Source organism: Carlito syrichta, unplaced genomic scaffold, assembly GCF_000164805.1.
Source record: "Carlito syrichta isolate Samal-C Ts95f unplaced genomic scaffold, Tarsius_syrichta-2.0.1 Scaffold313991, whole genome shotgun sequence".
NCBI classification, from domain to species: Eukaryota; Metazoa; Chordata; class Mammalia; order Primates; family Tarsiidae; genus Carlito; species Carlito syrichta.
In genome coordinates, this window is record NW_007258087.1 from 515,513 (window position 1) to 521,512 (window position 6,000).

The following is a 6,000-nucleotide window of genomic DNA, read 5'->3' on the forward strand; positions in this document are numbered from 1 at the left end:
GACTGCCCTGATCAAGCTGGGACAAGTTGGTCACCATAGTTCCCCCCCAAAGCAGAGACTAAGACAAGGATTCCGTGCAAATACTTTATTTTAGGTAATTCTAGGAAACACCCTTAGGAAAGTGTGGAAATAAACCAGGGACATGAAGAACACCGATCAAGGGCATGTTACTAAGCTGACTGCTGCTACAGGTGTGGACCCTACCCTGCTGGGAACTCTGGGAGCCAGAGGAGACACATACCTCAAGCTCACAGTGAAGGAACAGGGAATGTGTACCCCAGCTCCTCTGAGCCACTGACTGAGGGCCACTGCGGGCATTAATTCCTTGGTGCTTCTGGCCTGCCATAGGTACCCAGTAGGTACCCTGTAGCCCGAGGAAGCCATCAGGCAAAGATATGCAGGTGCCAGCACTAGCGAAAAGTGGAGCATGGTGCAGGGTCTCCCACGCATTTCCTCCATTTCTTGCACAAATAACTGAGATATGCATACAGTATCTCTGCGGATTTCAAGTTTCAATATGCTATATACTAAGACCTCTGTAATTGTAAGTGATCAGGAGGCATCATTATCAAAATACAGATAGTCCAAATGGCAACGGGTGACATGTGTGTCTGTGTGTGTGTGTGTGTGTGTGTATAGTATTTTTGACTTGGTTTGAAATTAGGAAGATGAACCGTGAAATTAATTTTTTTGAATTTTTTTAAAAGGAAGAAAGGTGCTGACAGATGGGAGGCAGGCCCAAGTGCACTGACCTGAAATGCACCAAGGGGCTGCGGCCAGGCACTGACCACCTGCTGCAGTGTGTCTCTGGGCCACGTTCCACATTTCAGACTTTGCTCTGGAGCAATTCGTGATCACAAAATATATTTATCTGAAAATCGTCCCCAGCCACCATCTTGTCCTAGAACCCACACAGACTGACCCCAGAATCAAACATGAGGCTCATTTGGAAATGTTTTAGTCATTTACCTTGTTTCCTCAAAATCAATCATTCTCTTTTCAGAACAATGAACTAATACAGGAATTTCCAATAGGCCAAACACGTTGCTGTGGTGCTAATGGCCCCTAATAGGAACAATCAGCAGAACCAACAGGCTGAGACCAAAATGGTCAACAGGAAGACTGTTACAGGCATGACCCTCCTGGGTGAATTTTGACTGGGTAATGGGCTGTCACTGAATGAGACAAGCCCTTTCCCAGCTCCCACCACAGCTCTAGGTCCCTCACTGACTTCTACAAGCCTGTCACTGCCTCTGCCTTTGTAAGAAGCCTGCTTCTTTGTCCTCTTCTCCCATTGACCATCCTGTAAAGACCAGTTGTGTGCGTGTGTGCAATAAAGCTCTCCTAGCTCCTTATACTGTGAAGCATATGCGGGGGAAAGCCGGTGCTCAGGGCTCCTCTCCTGGGTTCTCTCCAAGAACTCTGTAGAAGAAAATGACATGAGGTTCAAGTTTCCGGGTCTCCTGGGTCCTCTGTCCTATGGTAGCTAGTTTTCTCCATGGCACTGCTTTTCTCTCCTAGAATACCTGAGCTTCCCCAGGCTTAATTCATCGTCAGCCTGATCTGCAACAATGAGAAAATACCGCGTGGAGTCCCAGCCTAGCTCTGCCAAGCTCCTTTGTTCCGCCGACGAGCGGCAGTTGCCCTCATTTCCACCTGAGCATCGCCTAGAATCCCCCATCATGATTCCCTCCCAGAAGCATCTATACCACCCACACCCAGAGTCCGGGTGCCCCAGATCCAGAGCCTTGGCCGACGAAAGGGGCACACACCCTCTATGATACAGTGAGATATGGATAATCTGGGGTAGCATCTGCTGGGAGGGGTCCCTCTCCTAGCCTGGGGAAATGGGGGCCCTAGGTACCCAGGAGGACGGCCATCCCAGCTCCTGAGCCCCCAGAAAGATCTAAGGGAATGTTGTCTACGGTGGCTTCCTCAGCCATCCCAAGCTAAAATAACCGCCCCTACACTACTCCCAGTATCTTCCAGGCTGCAGCTTTGGGCCCTCCTAGGCACTGACCCTCTTCCTGTCTTCCGAATCTGGGGCTTCCCCAGAGCAGGAGGCCAGGGGCTGTTTGCAGGCATTGCCTTGGCCTGAAGAGCCTGCGGTGCCGTTCTGATACCGTTCAGCAGAGGGCGCTATGGGTGCGCACTGCCTCCCAGGCCCAGGGCCGGCTCCTACCAAAGATAAGTGGAGAAAGAGGAATGTCAGGAATGAAGGGAGGCTTCGGAAGCTATTCCTGTCACCTGTCAACAGTCTTTCTTCTCTGCTAAAAGTGGTGATTCATGATGGCTAGGAAGTCCACTGAAAGGCTGTGCTGGTCACATATTCGCCTGTGTGTCCAGACACTAGGCTAGCTCCCCACCCCGCCCCCGGAGGGAAAAGAGAAGGTGACTATTTGATCCTTCCCTGCTTGGCATGCTCCTCCTCCTCCAAAATTCATGCAAAGCCACTTCTTTCAGGAAGGCTTCCCAGACCTGCTCTCAGCAGCACTTTCATAATGGAATATTTCAGTAGTATATGTACGAGGGAAGACCCCAAAACTCCCAGAATTTATTAATTAAAAATTGTGTACTTATTCTTACATGTTTAAACTCCAGTCACCTTCCAAGTACTCTCCTTTTAGTGCTTCTGTCGTTTTTTGTTTGTTTCACATTGGCAAAACTTTTCCCTTTGAGGACTTTTTTCATCAGGGAAACAAACCAAAAAAAAAGCCACTCAAGGTTGATCAGGTGAGTGGGGAAGGTAGGGCATGGGAGTGAGGCTGTTTTTAGTCAAAAAACTGCTGAACACTCAGCACAGTATGGGGAGATTGTTCTTGTAAATCACCCATCGTGAAATGGGCAAACATGTTGAAAGAATCTCCAAAAAAAATTCACTGAAGCGGAATGCAACCTCTCATAACAATGCTAGCCGGGTTTCTAGAACACTTACCTATCAGGGTATCATTTTGGTGCGGGCCCCCTGTACACGTGTTCTGTCTCCCCCATCAAACTGAGAGCTCCCACTCCATACTTGGGAATCTCCTCCAGGGGGCTTGTATACTCCCTATCAGATTGGAGGCTCTCCAAGGGCAGAGATCTTATCTCCCTCATCAGACCAGAGGTTTCCCAAATAGGGTTCTGTCTCCTCCATCAGACTATGGACTCTTTGAGGCTCCTTTCTATTGCGCCTGGGGCACTCTCTCCCCAGACAGTTTGGGGACAGTCCTCTTCCCCACTTGTCCAAGGAGGGATCTGAGATGATCCCCGAGGCTCAGGAGCCTTGCACATTGGGTAAGAGAGAGATGGAATTTGGTCCAGGCAGAAGATCACTACTTGGGGAAACAAGAACAGAACGGGGGCAGATGAGACCTGTAGGGGATTGAAGACACCTCCCTATCTGCACCACACCTATGCCCTGTTTGGTGGGTCCCTCTCCATCACATTGTCACCCAAGACCCTGCCCTCATCACTGCTTACCTGTGTATTTACTGCAACCCCCACCCTAATCTCCCTGCTTCCAGTTCGGCCCCTCTGCATTCAGCCTCCACCCTGTAGCCAGGAAAACCCTCTAAAACACCTTCAATGGCCCCCCACTGCCTGTGTTGGAATGGTCAAAACTCTTGCCCTGCCAATCAAGACCTACTATCTTGCTCAGTCTAGATCTCTGGTCTCATTTCTTTCACTTCCCGTGTGTCACAGCCAAGATTCATTTATTCAAGAACTATGGGCTGAGTTACCTACTAAGTGCCAGGCCCTGCTCTAGATGCCGGAATGCAGCAATGAACAAAAGCCTTTGCTTTGTTAGTTTCTTGGGCTGCCCTAACAAAATGCCCTAGCCTTGGGAGCTGAAGAAAAGGAATTGATCATCTCACAGTTCTGGAGGCCGAAAGCCCAAGATCAAGGAGTCAGCAGGGTTGGTTTCTGCTAGGGCTGTGAGGGAAGAATCTGCTTCAGCGTTCTCCCAGCTTCTGGGAGTTCCTTGACTTGTGGCATCAGAACTCCAATCTTCACACCACATTCTCCCATTCTACCTGCTTCCACTTTTCCCCTTTTTATAAGGACGCCAGGCCAGTACTTCACATCTGTAATCCCAGCATTTTGGGAGGCCAAGGTGGAAGGATTGCTTGAACCCAGAAGTTCGAAACCAGCCTAGACTACATAGCAAGACCTCATATCTACAAAAAATTAAAATAAAATTAGTCAGGCATGGTGGCATGCACCTGTAGTCACAGTAACTCGGGAGGCTGGAACAGAATGAGGCTGAGCCCAGGAGGTCAAGGCTGTGGTGAGCTGTGATCATGCCACTGCACTCCAGCCTGAGTGACAGAGATTCCCATTCAAAAATAAATAAATAAAAATAAAAGCATAAGGATGCCAGTCATACTGGTTAGGGCCTACCATTTTGACTTAATTGCCTCTTTAAAGATTCAGTCTCCAAATGACATCATATTCTGAGGTCCAGGAGGTTAAGACTTCACCATATGAATGTTTAGAGGGACACAATTCAACCTATAACACTACCCTCATGGGGCTGATGTTCTGATGGAGAGGGACAGACAAGAAACCCCAAATCAAGTAAAAATACATTGTAGTAAAAGGTGACAGGGCAGAGAAATCAAGCAATGGTGGGGGGTACAGGGAAGAGCCCCTGTGAAAAGATTTGAAGGTCCCTTGGAAGGTGGGGCAGTGTCGGCGATTATTCTGGGGAGTGGGGAGAAAGAAAGAGACTGGACTCCTGCTCAGGTGACCAGAAGTCATTTAATGGGTGTAATCTCAGGGCTTTTATCCCCAAACTCTGCAAAGTTATCATCACGGGAACTCCTGCTGCTATGGTTACACAAAAGGTAGTATGTGCCTTTCACATGAACAGGTCCAGGTGCACACAGGACACCCCCCACTCTCAAGCAGATGTATTTTTCAAACATAAGGAAAAGCATGAAGTTCTTATCCAGTTTCTATGTACCCTTAATTGTTTATAGCTACATAACATCGTTCAATGCTTACACCTAAAACCAACATAATGATATATTGCCTTTTACTATTCTATGCTAATTCAAACTGGTTTCTATAAAACAATTGGTGCTATGGTTACTCTCTCTTAGCACTAGCCAGCCTAATACAAATTTCACTGGCCCCTCTAAATCAAACTAAACTAACCACACTTCTATAATAAAATAGTTGCTTAATTTTTCTTAATCTATATAAACTATTTTCTTAAAACCTATATCTATAAATTTCTAAAGTTGCATCAAGAGAACCTGTGACCTGTACTAAGGCTCCTCAATGTGACTCAAAGCCAAACTTAAATTGTGATAAAGCAAAAGACCATAAGCTGTGGGGAATGGGAACAATAGACTCCTAGGTTAGCTGTGTACGTTCCAGTCTCAGAGTTTTCTGTTAGAGCCAACTGGAGCTTTTCTTGGTAGTTTGTGCCAAATGGAAAAGGAGGGAGGGAATGGGTCAACAGCTCCCGAACACATCCTAGTGGTCTCGGGGTCAACGACCCTTCCTGATCCCTAATGCTCAGCAGGCCTCTGTGGCCGGCTCCCAACATCGGGGGAGGGGAGGATGCATTTTAATCTAGGACAGTTAGAGAAGACCTCCCAACAAAGTAACATTGGCGCAGAGACCAGACTCTCAGGAGCCTCCAAATAAGCCACTCAAGTCCGTGCTGTGTTTTCTCTGCCTAGGATGGACATTTCCCAAGGGTAAACTCCTGCCATCCTTCAAAGTTCAGTGTACAGCCTACCTCCTTCAGGAAGACTTCCTTGACCTACACCCCCAGGGGAGATCGGATCTCTCCAGCCTCTGTTCCCACAATCCTTTGTCTGTACTCTAGGTAATGACTGTCACAAGCACTTTCCAGAGGTATTTCAGGGCTGTGTAACCACATGTTGTTTCCATCCAACTATAAGCAACTTGAGAGCAGAGATTGAGTCTCAATCATCTCTAGGCTTTCTGTAGGGCCTGGAACATCCTAGATGCTAAGTAAATATATGCTGAAGTGCAAAGTTA